We start from the raw sequence: 14,456 nt of genomic DNA, 5'->3' as shown, positions 1-14,456 counted from the left end.
TATCAACATTTTGGCTGTGTGGCCACTTACAATTTGTTGTGACCAACACTGAACACCAGCCATTCTGTTTCCATCATAGCCTTACTTAGTTGTGACCCTTGTCACACGTGTGTGTGTGTGTGTGTGTGTGTGCACGTGTGTATTGCTTCAGAGTCCCTTTCCTCTGTTTCCTTTCCCTTCATTGCTGGCTACTCTTCATGCTGGCATTTAAAGGCAGTGAAAGCTATTGTAGGGTTATACCTGAAGGTTCTCTTCTTAACCTCCTGACCAATTGGGATGCATTCTTACATCTTAGAATAGCAAGCTTCTGAACTTCACAATCCTGACTGGTGATCCATCTATTCTATTACTTTAAATCAAAATACCATGGTTCAATCTTATACCTGTTTTTCTGTCTCAGACCCCCAGTCATGTTTATTAATTGTTCTCTTTACTTTGATGTGGTAAGAAAACTTGTGTTCTTCCTCTTTTTCACTGGAGTTCTGGGTCTTTAGAAAAGCAATTTTGCCAGCTATTATATCCCTGGTCTTTGTAATAAAATTGCTCTACACGAGAGGTGAAAGGGCCCAAGCAACGCCTCTCTCTCCTCTGGCTTGTTATAGAGAATGAAGGTTTCTAGGCAGGATGAAAGAAGTAATCCAGGAAGGAAGCCAGGAAGAAAAGGGGGTGGAGGGAAACTTAAGCCAGTGTCAAGAGGTTGGTGAATGGAAGAATGTGATACAGAAGAGAGGAAAAAAGAGAAGCCACTCTGGTAAATCTCACCATCTTTCCTTGAAGGCTCTTTCAAAGGCTTTTCCACAGAACCATTCCTGGTCTTTCCCACCCTCCCACCCTCTCCTTATCTCTAGGTTCATCTGTGTCTCACTCACAGCCCTGCCTGAGTTCTACTTTGTGTGGCAGATGTTTGTGTGGCCTCCAGTGATCCTGCCATCTAGTCCCTGCAGTGGGCACCTCCCTTGAAGCTAGCTAGTCATGTTGCTGTATACCGGGGACACAGAGGTGAATGGCATGACTTGCCTTTTCTCCCCGGCCACAACACCACACCTACCCTGTTAAGCCCCTATCGAAACACAGATAGGGGCTGAAACACAACCACATGCTGTAGTGGCAGGCTGGGATTAGTGCTATTGAGTGCATCCTATCCATAGTCAGTCTAAGGAAGGGAAAAGAATGGGAGGACCACAGGGTAAAAAGCAGATGAGCAAGTGACTGTTGCTAGTGGGAAAGAACTCACATGAAAAATCAGTCTTCTCTGATTAAAGAATCAGATTAAAGCTGAAACTAAAGCAAGGCCGTTTGGTAAATAAAACCACAACTCAAGAAAAATAGGAAATAGCAGGACATATTTGAGTGAATTTCTAATTGATGTGACTTCTAAATGTGCACGTATAGTTTCCATAAAAGGCTGACTCAAAAGGCAGCCCAAAGCAGTGGAAAGAGCCTGCCGGCCTCACTTGATGTCAGAAGCCCTGCTTTTAGGTCTCGTAAAATGTATGGGCTCTGTGAATTTACATGGTCATTATGAAGATCAACTTCCTTTTCATTAATACATTCAGATTTGTTTTTCAGATCACTGAATTCAGGGGTAGTTTAGTTCATTAGCTAGCAGATAACCCTTTGTATCTCTGTGACAGGCTATGAGTGAAGGAGACTGTCTCTAGCTGCAAGAGAGTCTGGGGAAATGGCTACTGCTTTTGCTTTTCTTTTGGTTTGTCCTCTCTAAAAGGAAGAATTTAAGGCAGAAGGGAGCCAGCTAAGGCTTAAGGTTAGTCAACATAGGCTAAATACCTCATACTCACTCAGTAGTTAGCAGCATACACACAACTAGATGGAAGAAAGACATCATGGGACCAACAAGCCAAGTCACAGGTGTGGGATGGTGAATCTAATTAAATTATAAATTAAAGGTAATAGAGATAGTGGCAGGAACAGCTCCCTAAGAAAATCTGCTGAAGTAGCACCCCTCCTCCAGTTTCCAATAATAATACATAGGCAGCTTTCCAGCAAAACTGAGTAGAAGATTGTTACTTTTTTTAAGTCTTCTTTTTTTTTTATTACCTGACATCACCATTTGTTTTTTATTTCTCTTCACCTTCTACCTTCACTCCCTAATACTATTTTAGGATGGGTCCCATTTTCCAGGATTGTCTCTCTCTTTTCCTCAATGACTACTATCTTGTGTTGAATTTTCTCTGATTCCAATTCTTGATTATTGTTCTATGATTAAAGGAGGAGAAGGAAGTGGAGGAAGAGGAAGGAAATTCGAGCTAAGACATAGGTAAGTCAATGTGCTCTTATACTTATGTGCATTCTAATAGCAGGCCAGAATGCAAATCTACCCCAATCTACTAGGCCAGAATGCAAAGTACTACAACAGGCTATGTGGGTATGTTCTCGGCAATGCAGGACAGGACCAGTGGAAGAGAGCTTTTGGATTAGGAGACTTGGCTTGGAATGTGTCAGATATTCCATACCTACACTGTGTCAGCTAAAGACTGCCCTCTTAGCCAAATCTGGGAGTGGAGGGGTAGCAAGGGAATGCAGAATCGATTTGCCTTTAATCAGTGTGTGGGGTGAGAAGACGAGGAATTAGTGTACTAGAATTGGGTGAAGGAGAGAGCTGTCAAAAGATGAGAAGAAAAACCAATGTGTTATGAAGAAATGACACTGGGTTTAAAATAAAGCTTAGTAACAGCCTATACACTTGGTTAACACCCAATCAAAACAGTGCAACTAATGGAATAATTATTAGCATGAAGATGTAACTGTGACTTCTACAGGATAACAGGGGAGGAGGGGTGGATACTGGAGAAAAGGACTAACAGAGTCTACTAATGGTAAAAGTTAGCCTCACACCAAAGCATAAACCAGGGCAAATTTTTAAAAAAATGTCTTCGCTTGTTTATTCTTCAGTTCTGGTGGTTAGGTATGAAAATGTACTATTAGAAAATCATCAATGAAAGCACATATATACATAAATTAGTAAAAAAATACATTTAAAATAATTATTGGCTTCACAAAGAAAATTTTCATTAAGGTTCAGCATAAAAAATCAAGAAACAAAGGAGACAGAAAAACACAGCCCACCTTCACCTGTAATTCTGGGTCATTTTACATGCCGGGCCAGCAAGCTCCTGTTTCACCAAGAAGAATTCATTAAGTAGAAAGTAAGTCAATAAAAATGAGCTTTATTAAAAAGAACTAGGGTAATTAAAGGTATTGGTGAAAACCAGCACAGTTGTGAAGGGGAAATGACTCAGCAGTGAATGGCATCTTCTCCCAATTTTAACTTATTTTAGAAAAAATATGGTATACCACATACTCTGCAATAGACAAGGTGAATGCGGCATGATGTAGAAAGAAGTGCTTATACAAAACTGTCACTCTTCCAGTAATAGTAGTCCTGGTGTTGACAGTGCCGCAGCCCAGCAATCAGCCCACAAGGACAGCAAGAAAGCCTTTGGCTCTGGCTGACGTGGCTGCAGATGGGCAAAAGTGATTCTCATTAAAATTGTTCTCTATTAGTCTAAAGCAGACTCCTTCATCTTTGCAATACTTACAGCTGCATACCAGGGAAAATATCTTTAAAACTCTCTGAGAATCTCAGATCAAATGATACTTCTATGGAAAAGAAATATGTAGGCTGGTCACAGGGCACACGATGGAACCTCCACACATCAAAGGGCAACAGAGTGGCTGTGCAATAAGCCTTTTTAAAGAACCTTCCTATTTAAGTTCATGTGGTCTAAGTCGCCTGATTTAAACATGGGGCAAAAATCCACACGCCTCAAGACCAAGGGACAGGCATGCTTGGTGTTTTTGCAGAGCTCGGACAGATGAGCTTGAAGGGAGCCAGAGGAACCCCATGTGGGTGGCCAGCACCTCTCCCCAAAGGCAGCTCTCTGCTCAGTGTGGCCTTGGGGTCTGAATTGCTGCCTAGAAGGGAGAGAGATGGCCAGCAATGAGACAGGTGCCAGCGATGCCATATGATAGCCACTGCCTGGGGCTAATACTAATATAACACCCTCACAAGTATTAAGTGCGTACTCACTAAAAGATAAAATGAAAAGGTGGATGTGAAATTGTTCCAAGCATGAGAGAGCTTTGGGCAGCATTATCTGGCTGCCTCGCCCTTGCACCAAGGACATGGAGAAAAAAGAGGGATACAATGAAGGGGCACATGGTGAGAGGGAGATGGAAGAAGCCTGGAAATTTTCAGTCACCCAAATAATAAATAACTCACCAAAAGATCCGTTACAATCGATGGCACTCTACAAATTGGAACATAATGTTTTAAAAACAGTCTGCTAACTGTACAACCTTCCTTGCCCACCTCAGAGACTTGCTAAGATAAGCAAATGATATATCATCTGCAAGAGTGATGTATGAACTATAAATCCTTCAATAATTTATTGAGGTATGTGGTCTGATTAAAAAAAAAACAACTTGGGAAGCTTGAGAAGGAGGGAGTATCTGTAAAAGGAGAGTTCTTTATCCAGTCCCTGGAGTCTGCAGGCATTTTCCTCTTGCAATGTCTGCCCACGCACATCAGAAATACATATGCGGGGGCAGAATAGGCAATATTTTATCTTTTAAAAAGTAAATAAAAGCAGGGTGACCTAGTTGGGGAGATGGGTTATTTCATGATCTAATCCTATCAATTTACTGTGATACTTCAATTTAAGAGCACTAGTAAAGACCTTGGTGAAACTGAAACTTTATTTTACCTAAAAAATGGAAAGACCTTCAACACTTCCTACTCAGTCTGCTGTTCTATTAGCACGCAAAAGTACAGCAAAACCACTGCTTTACATGTCTAAGTATGGCTCAGAATCAGTGTTTCACAACTGTTTTGTCATTCCTCACACAGGGGTGCTCTGCGCTCGTAATGGATGTGTTTGTTAAGAGAGAAGAGAAGAAGTACACTGATTTAAACTTAAATTAATCCATGCTTTTGATATTTATGATGCTAATTTCCATTAATCTTCCAACAGATGAGCAGCCTATAAGGCTACATGAACAAATATTTCCCCAACAGAGCTGGGGATGTAGCTCAGTGACACCATGCCTGCCTGGCAAGTGCAAGGTCCTGAGTTTGATCCCTGGTACTGCAAAAACAAACAAACAAACAAACAAACAAACCTTTTCAACAGAAATGGATACATACATTCACCAACAGATATACAGTGGTACCTTGGTTCATGAATGCTTTTGCTTGCAAACAATTTGATTTGCAAGGAGAAATGTTTGGCAAAATTGTTTCTCTTTGTGAACTCTGCATGTAACAAGCATGACCATGGCCATCTTTCCAGCACAAATATGCATAAGGCCATCTTTTCCAGACTTGTAGAATGAATTAAATTTGTGAACCAAGGTACCACTGTATGTATGAATGTACACAACAGGTCTACATGAATGCATACAACAGTATTCATAACAGCCAAAAAGTAAAAAGAGAGGGCTGAAGATTTAGCTCAGTGGTTCTGCCACCTGCCACACAAGCATGAGGTCCAGATTTAGAACCCCAGTACCACACCCCCAAAAAAAGAAAAAGAAAAGAGAAATCATGGGATGATCACATAATGGCATATTATACAGCCACAAGAAGAATAACCTGTTTGTACACTCAACACTATGTAAAAATGTAATATTAGGTGAAGAAAGAACACATAAAAAACAGTACTTAAAAACTTTACTTACATGAAGCACTAAATCAAATACAACTAAATTATGATGTTAGAAGACAGAATAATAACGACGCTTGGGAAAGAGTAGGTGGAGGGCTTCTATGATGTTAGCATGTCCCTTAAGATACTGGTTACACAAATGTTTAGTCTGTGCAGCTCTACAAAGTACACACTTACGTACATCTTCCTACATTACATCATATTTCAGTGAAAAGTTTTTGTTGTTGTTGTTGTTTGTTTTTTAACGGACCAGCCTCTAAGTTGACAGGATTCAATTTTATTTGCTTTGGTTCTTGTCCGATATCACCTGTTTCAAACTTCCTACTTTTCACAGCTGAGGATGCAACAGATGAGTAGAAACTCAATTTGCTCCTGAAGCTTAGTAGCTGAGACAGAGAACACGTAAGTATCCTTACTCTTACTATAAATCATGGATTTAGTAAGTACACCTGTAAATTCAGCAGATTCAAAGAGCCACAGTTACTGTTAATTCAAAGGATGATACTTTAGTATATGGGGTTTGTTTCATTTTTGAGCTCTGTTAAAAATCTTGGAGATTTTTCATCTTTCATATGAAAGAAATCTAGAAAAATGAATCAAAACCATCTATTAAATCTAAATTAACAAAGTATTTTCCCACTGATATTAGAATTTACAATCATAGAGGATCTCTTTGAAAGAACAATATTATGATTTTAATTCCTTCATTTTACAGATCAGCCACCAGATAACCAAAGATGGTAAATGATACGCCTATGGCCACACAGATATTCAGAAGCAGAAGACAGATTAGAATTCAGGTTCCCTAACTACTAAACCAATTTACTTTTTTTTTTTGAGACATGTTCTCACTATGTAGCTCAGACTGCCCTGGAACTCACTATGTAGCCCAGGCTGGTCTTGAACTTACAGCAATCCTCCTGCCTCAGCTTCCTGAGTGCTGGGATTACAGGCGTGCACCACCATGCCCAGCTTAAACCAATTTACTTTTCATTTTAGATTTTATTTTATTGTTCATTGTTCACAGAATTATGAACAAAAAAAGAGATTGTATGAAATTAAGTTACAATGTGACACCACTAACTTTTATTCATTCTTTTCGGGACTACAGATTATAGTATGTATTCCTGAGTGATTAATGAGTTTTAGAAATTGGCTAATATCAGTTTAGGAACTCGCATGTTTACAGTGCCATTTAAAAATACTCTAAATTGGAAATTATATTTATCATTTATTGTCACCAGTAAGAACTGAGTGAGCTATTTTATTTTCTTACTAAGAACACAAAGAAGAACAATGAATGACCTCAGACCAGCCAAGGCAGGATTTAACAGACCCTTCTAAATGTTTGGGAACATATATCTGCGATGGATGTGGTGTTATTACACAACAACTCACCTGGAGAACATTGGAACAGTATTTTTACCTTACAATGCTCTTCCAAGGACTATTTAGCTGCTTGAGTCATTTCTATTTGTAAATAAAAATAATCACCTGAAATTAAAGCTATATTTACCTATGTCCACTCTGTTCCCCAGGAATCATAAAACTCCAGCTCACTTAATATAGAACAAAATAGATTCATTAGTTTTCAACCAATTTACTTTCTGCCTTTCTACTTTGACTAGTGTCCTGTGACTTGATACTGTGACTATCACTCAAATTAAAAAATACGAGTTTCTGGGGCCAGGGATTTAGCTCAGTGTTTCTGCCACCTGCCTTGCAATCACACGGTCCCAAGTTTGATCCCTGGTTCTGAAAAAAATTACAAGTTTCCTTGATCAAGGCTGTATAATCTTTATGATTTAATTCAATAACTTCTAACAATAGGAAATGAGAGATTATACTAAGCCTTAAAAGCAGCCATGAGTGAAAATGAACTAACAATATAAAGTACCAAGGCAGATGGTAGTATGTCACTGCACTCTCATCTTAAAGCTCTTGTATGACTGAGTGTATACACACACACACACACACACACACACACACACACACACACACACACGCCCTGTACTTCCCTCATAATTCTGAAGAAACAGTACTTGTACCAGTGGATGACCTCCTGGCCAAAGGCTCAGTGAACAGATGAAGACAAACTTGCAGTTGCAGCGAACCTCAGAGGTGGCTTATAAGTACTGCAGAAATTTGAGCAGAGAGAGAATATTAAATGTATGCCATTCCAGCCCTAAACAACAAATGCATGGAGGTAAAGTTAATCCATTCAGAGCACCTATTCTGACAGCTGGAGCTTAAATAACTTATGAGGAGGGTTAAGTACAGTGAATAAATATGACAAACATTTTATATAAATATTACCAGTGTGATACTTCCTGGAGGATGTAACATCAGAGCTGGCCCAGAAGGACTGGAATTAACCGGGTAGATGGGGATGGAGAGAGAAGCAAAGGAGCTTTAGCATCACTTTGGACACTCAGACGTTCAGGAAAGGTGAGCCATCAAATGACAGGGACTAGGAGCAAGCAGGTGGCAGAGTGAAGAGCCCACCATTCTCTCTGAGGGCTGTTTCCCTTTGCTGGGCCAGAAGAATCCTAAGAAGTTAATGTTTTTCCCACTGTAGGACATCATCTAGTAGCTCTGAAATCATTTTCATGGGTTTCATTCAGCCAGCACTGCTTTTCAACAGAGATCAAAATATAAAAGGTTAAGACAGAATAGAAAAGCATAAAGTTTGTTTGTATGTATTTGTTTGTGTACTGGGCCATAACATTAAATTTATTTATCAAGAGTCACAGTCCAAGAAGCTTGTAGGCCACTTCACTGAAAGCATTTTTAAGTAGTGAATGACACAAATGGAGTCAGAGGAGAACAGACCCGTGTAGAAAAGGAGCAGCTTAGATAGGTTGTAAAACAAAGGTTCCCTGAGGATGGGGTCATAAAGATGGAAGGAGGGCCCAGGATTTAGCTCCGTGGTGCTGTGCCTCCACCTGCCTTGTAAGTGCAAGGTCCTGAGTTCGATGCCCAGTACCGAACAAAAAGATTGAAGGAAGCTCTGCTAAACAGTACCAGGGTGCTGGGATGACAAAATGAGGGAAGGGAGTATTTGATAGAAAAATGAAAACCGTAATACAGCAAGCAGAGCAATGGATTAAACAAGCACTTAAAATCTCATCTTAAGGATCATACTTATAATTAATGACAATAACAAATGCATTGAGCAGGATGTCTTTCAATAAGGATATACTTAAATATAGTGCGTGTGTGAACCTCAAAGGAACACTTTACAGGGCACATCTGAAATAAAATGATATACTCCAATGTTCAATGAAGTTTATAAGTGTCTTAGATCCAGTACATCTCTCTCAAAACATCTTCATGAGCACAAATATTAAAATGAAGGCTTCAGAGAAACAAGGATCTTTCACATTTGCCATGGCCTCGTTCCTGTTTCAGTCCATTTTCCCTGTCGGCCATCTCTCCCACTTCAATTTTTTTTTTTTTTTTCCTGGTACTGGAGATCGAACTTGGGTCCTTGCAATTGTGAGGCAGGAGGCGGCACCACTGAGCACACTTCCATTTCATTTAACACAGAGACTCAGAGGGTTAGTTTTCTAAACATAGATGTCACATCTCACACAAAATTCTTCCACTGTTCCCCACATTACAAAGCATCGTTCAAAGGTTGAAAAGTGGTGGTTGAGGGTTAATCTATCTCCATCCAACTTTTCTGGTCTTGTGTCCACTGTTCTTCCCTTCCCACTGTCCCTAGTGCTGGCTCTGCTGGAGTAGCTCCCACTCTTCCCTCTACCTGTAAACTTTACTTTTCCAACAAACAGTTGTGAGCTTGAAATGAAGAGATAAAGAAATAAGGCATGACCCTTGATCCCAGAGACCTCAAAGCCTAATGGCAGGGCCAGGGATTTAGCTCAGTGGTTCCACCACCTGCCTCGCAATCACAAGGTCTCGAGTTCGAGCCCTGGTAAAAAAACAAACAAACAAATAAAAACCCCACAAAATCTAATGGTAGACACAATAAGTAAATTTCAACAGAGGTCTGATGGTATAGGCATATTTATATCTACTAGGTTTGGTGATGACACAGAAGTATTCTGTTACGGATTTGAGACTCATTAACATTTGGAAATACAACAGGCACAAAATGTGTGGAGAAACAAGACTCAAACCTATGATTTTAAAACTCCAAAATTAAACATAGGAAGTAATATATAGCCATGGTATGCCTATATCTAAGAGAACTTTGAAAGCATTTGAAGTTTATTACAAGTAATGCCCACAAGAGATTATAATCACTAACTCAAATATAATCAGTTTACTTTAAGAAATCTTTGTTACCAAATAAACACAAAATCTGTGGGAACCAAACTGGAAGTACTGCCTGGCAAAGGCAGGCTGAGCAATCTACATGAAGCAAATGAAACAATTATTTCCAGTGAAGTATAAAGCATATCAACATACGCAGAGAAGGAAGAAGTTCAAAGTGCTACTAAAAAGTCAAGTTGTCATAAAGAATAGGCCATACTTGATGCTGCATTCATTCTAATGTCATTTAAATAATGAAAGCACTTTAAAATTCTTGTTCTAAAAAGTATAAGGCACCCCAACAAATGGGTATGTAAAGTTTAATTTAAAACACACACACACACACACACACACACACACACACACACACACACGGCCAAATATCCATGTCCTCACCACCACCTCCCAGACTAAGAAAGTGATCATTACTCTGGAAGTCCTTAGAATTCCCTTCCCCAAATACCTTCCAATCCCTTGCTTTTCAGTATAATTTTATATTATGAATTTTATCATCCAAAAATATTTGGTTTTAGTTTTAGAAAACTGCACAGCAAGCATGAATTAGCAGTCTCAGGAAAGATGGAAGGCCAGAAGAGACAACAGGGGCCTGGTCTGCTCAGGCTTTTAGGATTGGCTGGAGAAGTTGGAGGCAGCTGAGCAACACAGGCCCAGCCGTGCCTGGGCGGTGGTGCGAAAAAGGAACCTACATTCAGCGGCCCTGTGTCCTCAGATGTGGGCTACTCTGTATCTTGTTTTAATACTTATTGTGGTAAAATAGCCTAACATAAAATTTGCTATTTTAACCATTTTTAAGTGTACAGCTCAGTGGCATTATGAGCATTTATGCCATTGTGGTCATCAACCCTGTGCATCTCTGGAACCTTTTGTATCTTCCAAAACTGAAACTTTGTGTCCACAGAGCATGAATTCCTGAGCATCCTTCCCTCCACCAGAGACCTGGCAATCACTGCTTTACTTTCTGTCTTTATGAACTTGATTCTCCCAGAAACGTCAAAATTAGAATCATATAATATTTGTTTTTTTGTTTTGTTTTTTGGTACCAGGGATCGAACTCGGGACCTTGCGCCTGCCAGGCAGGCGGCTCAACCACTGAGCTTAATTCCTGGCTGTCTTTTTGGGACTGGCTTATTTAACTCAGCAAGATGCCCTCAAGGTTCACCAATGTTATACAGTGTGGCAGACATTCTTTCCTTTTAAAGGTTGAATAATGTTATATTGTGTGTAGAACATATTTTGTTTATCTCTTCATCCGCTGATGTAGCTTGGATATAAAACGATGGATGAATGTACTTCCTTCCGCCTTTTGGCTCTTGGGAATACTGCTGCTATGAACATGACTATACAGATACCTGATCAAGGCCCTACTTTTAGCTCTTTTGGGCATGTAGTACATGCAAAAATAGAATTATTGGCTAATAATGTTATTTTAATTTTTTAGGAACCACTTACTTTTTATTGATTTTAATTTAATCTCAGCGTAGCGGAGAACATACTTTGCATGACTTGGATCTCTAACTTTTTTGAGGATGTGTGATGGGAAAGAATATGGTCTGTAGGGATAATTCTTTTATGTATTATTGAAAACAATGTGTATAATGGTGGAGGGTTTTATAAATATTAATGGAGCCGTGTTGACTGATAGTCTTGTTTGAGTCTTCTATATCTTTACTAATTTTTTGCCTACATGTTCTCTCCATTAATAAGTGGTACTGGTGGTGGGGGTGAAATCTCTGTCTATAATAGTATATCTGTCCATTTCTTTTTTCTGTTCTATTAATTTGTGCTTCCTATATTTTGAAGCTTTGTTATTAGGTGCATAAACATTTAAGGCTTGGTCCCTTTATTATTATTATGAAATGATTTTCTTCATCACTGGCAATGTTCTTTGCTCTGAAATCTACGGTATCTCACATTAATATAGCCAGGTCTGCTTTGATTTTCCTTGAATATCCTTGAGCACAAACAACAGAAAGCCATGCATACAGAAGAGAAAACCATCTTCACGAAAAAAAATCTTACAAGAATCATAACAGAGCTGCACTGAAAGATTCAGTGATAGAAAAGATAACTTCTGGAGCAGCAGTCCCACCATCAAGAGAAGAATCTGTTAGAAATGCAAATTCTCAAGCTCTACCCAAGACCTACTGAATCTCAGCAACCCGTCTACCTAACAGGTACACATGGCAATTTTGTGGTACAATCAAGTTTGAGAGTCACTGCCTAGCATCCTTTCTACTTGCCAGTTTTAGAATAAATATTTGGATTAAACTAATTCAAAGCAATACTACTTTGGAGGGTAAACCAAAACAATACTTTCTCTGGTTAAAAGGCATTTCTGCAAACCTTTTATATAATGTCTCAACCAAAGGTCAATTTTTGTGTGTGTTGGTTATACACTAATACTCAAGCTTAAAATATAGTAACAGATTAAATAACTATAAATGTTTTAAATAGAGCCATATTTCAAGAATATCGGAAAACATTCAATGCTCTGAATTTTCAGCTGTGATTTTTAAAAGTAGGAAATACTGCTTGTGGAAACATTATAGTGAATATTGGCTGCATGTGACTGATGAGTCTTGAGGATGAATCAGCTGGGTCTGACTCAAAAATTCCCTCCTCTTAAAAAAACTTGACAGGGCGGAACTTTTGTTTTCCTTTAGGTCTAGTGCAGTAGGTGGGCCACGTTCTGAGTAGTTTCCCTACTGTGCAGTCAGCCTGGGTACAGATAGTGTTTGAGTGCTATCCCAGGTGCAATTCTTTTCCTTTCATTTAACTTTACTTTTATACCTGAAAAGCTGCTTGCTGCTGCTGGCATTTATCATCTTTTAAGCTCCTCTCACTTCATCTCATCTAACCCCCACTCCTCCGGCCAGGTACGGATTACACGCTTCATTACAGACAGGTGAGCAACCAGCCGTAGCTCACACTGCCAGGGATTCGGGCTGAGCTGGCTGATCAACTCCCTGACTCCAGTTCCAGAGAACTCCCCCTGGGGCCACCCTTGCTACTGGTTATAACTTCAAAATCTAATAAAAAAAAAAAAGACTCAGGATGCAAAAAAACCTTTTTTGACTTGAAAAAATTTAATTGACATCTAACAGAAGACAATTTAGCTTATTTTAGCACTCATGATTCATTTCTAGATAGATAAGAAACCCCAGGGAAGAAAGCCTTTGCCTTTTGTGAACTACTGCACACAGGTTGCAACACACACTGTGCCAAAGACCCCCTTACCAAGGACACTCTTTCCATCTAGAGCCACCAAAGTCATTTCAGTGTGCACCTCTTATTTAATATGGACAACTGGGGATAAAATGTACATTTCCAACATTTCAAATTGTTTCATTTTAATTTTGCATTATTGAGGATTGAACCTAGAACTTCATGCATGCTACACAAGTGCTCTACCACTGAGCCACTCAAGCAGTCCTGTAAGGTTTATATTTAATAGGAGTTTTTTATATTCAATTAAAAAAAATTTTTTTTGGTACCAGGGATCGAACTCAGGATCTTGCACTTGCAAGGCAGGCCACCGAACCGCTGAGCTAAATCCCAGGCCCAAAATGTATGTATGTATGTATTTATTTATTTTGGTACTGGGGATTGAACTTGGGCCCTTTTGCTTCTGAAGCAGGTGGTGGAACCACTGAGCCAAATCCACAGCCCTAGGAGTTTTTTTTATTTGAGTCACAAGCTACATATACTGTTAAAATTATTTTCATAGAAAAAGGCAAGAAACTAAAAGGAGAAGGTGAAAAAGTAAAAAGAGTCAACAAAAGGCCAATAACATGTCAATAATAAGTCAGTACATATCAGTTATAATCAGCAATGTCAATGGCCTCAACTCACCAATCAAAAGAAATAGACTGGCAGAATGGAACAAGCAAAATCCAACAATATGTAGTATACAAGAAACACACGTAGTGCAAAAAGAAGCCCACAGACTGAAAGTGAAAGGATGGAAAACAATTCTCCATGTGACAGGAGCCCAGAAAAAAGCAGGGATAGCGATCTTATTTGCAGACAAAGTAAATTTCAAAACAAAACTGATTCTAGTATTATAGATGTAGGACAGTACTGTATCATACCTCTGTGAATGTAAAATATTTTGTACCTGCTTTATGATACATAGTAGTGACCATGCTTCATCAGAGCTATTTTTAATGATATTACTCTAGAATGTTCTCTCTTCAGATGATGATTAAGATGCTAATAAAAAAAATGGCCCAGGTACCACAACAGCAGTAGAACTTTGCTGTTTTCTGGGTATTATTCTTTTCTTTGTTTTTTTGTTTTTGTTTTTGTTTTTTCAATGGAATGTGCTGAACGTCTATAATTTTGTTCAGATGACTGTAGAACCTGGAAAAGCTGTTGCTGCTATTAATGCATAACATACTGCTATTACTGGTCTTTTTATATAAATATAAATATATATATATAATTTGAATTTTTGGAAACTTTAACTGT

At 39.0% G+C, this 14,456-nt stretch overlaps 1 protein-coding gene across 7 annotated transcripts in view; it reads right to left on the bottom strand.

Moving 5' to 3' along the window:
- Positions 1–14,456, bottom strand: part of LOC104861106 (ubiquitin-conjugating enzyme E2 W) — a 377,455-nt gene that overhangs the window by 39,739 nt on the left and 323,260 nt on the right. The gene's annotated exons all lie outside the window — the stretch shown is intronic.

Source organism: Fukomys damarensis, unplaced genomic scaffold, assembly GCF_012274545.1.
Source record: "Fukomys damarensis isolate Sample0158 unplaced genomic scaffold, DMR_v1.0_HiC HiC_scaffold_5, whole genome shotgun sequence".
Taxonomy (NCBI): Eukaryota; Metazoa; Chordata; class Mammalia; order Rodentia; family Bathyergidae; genus Fukomys; species Fukomys damarensis.
This window is presented reverse-complemented; position numbering and strand designations above follow the sequence as displayed.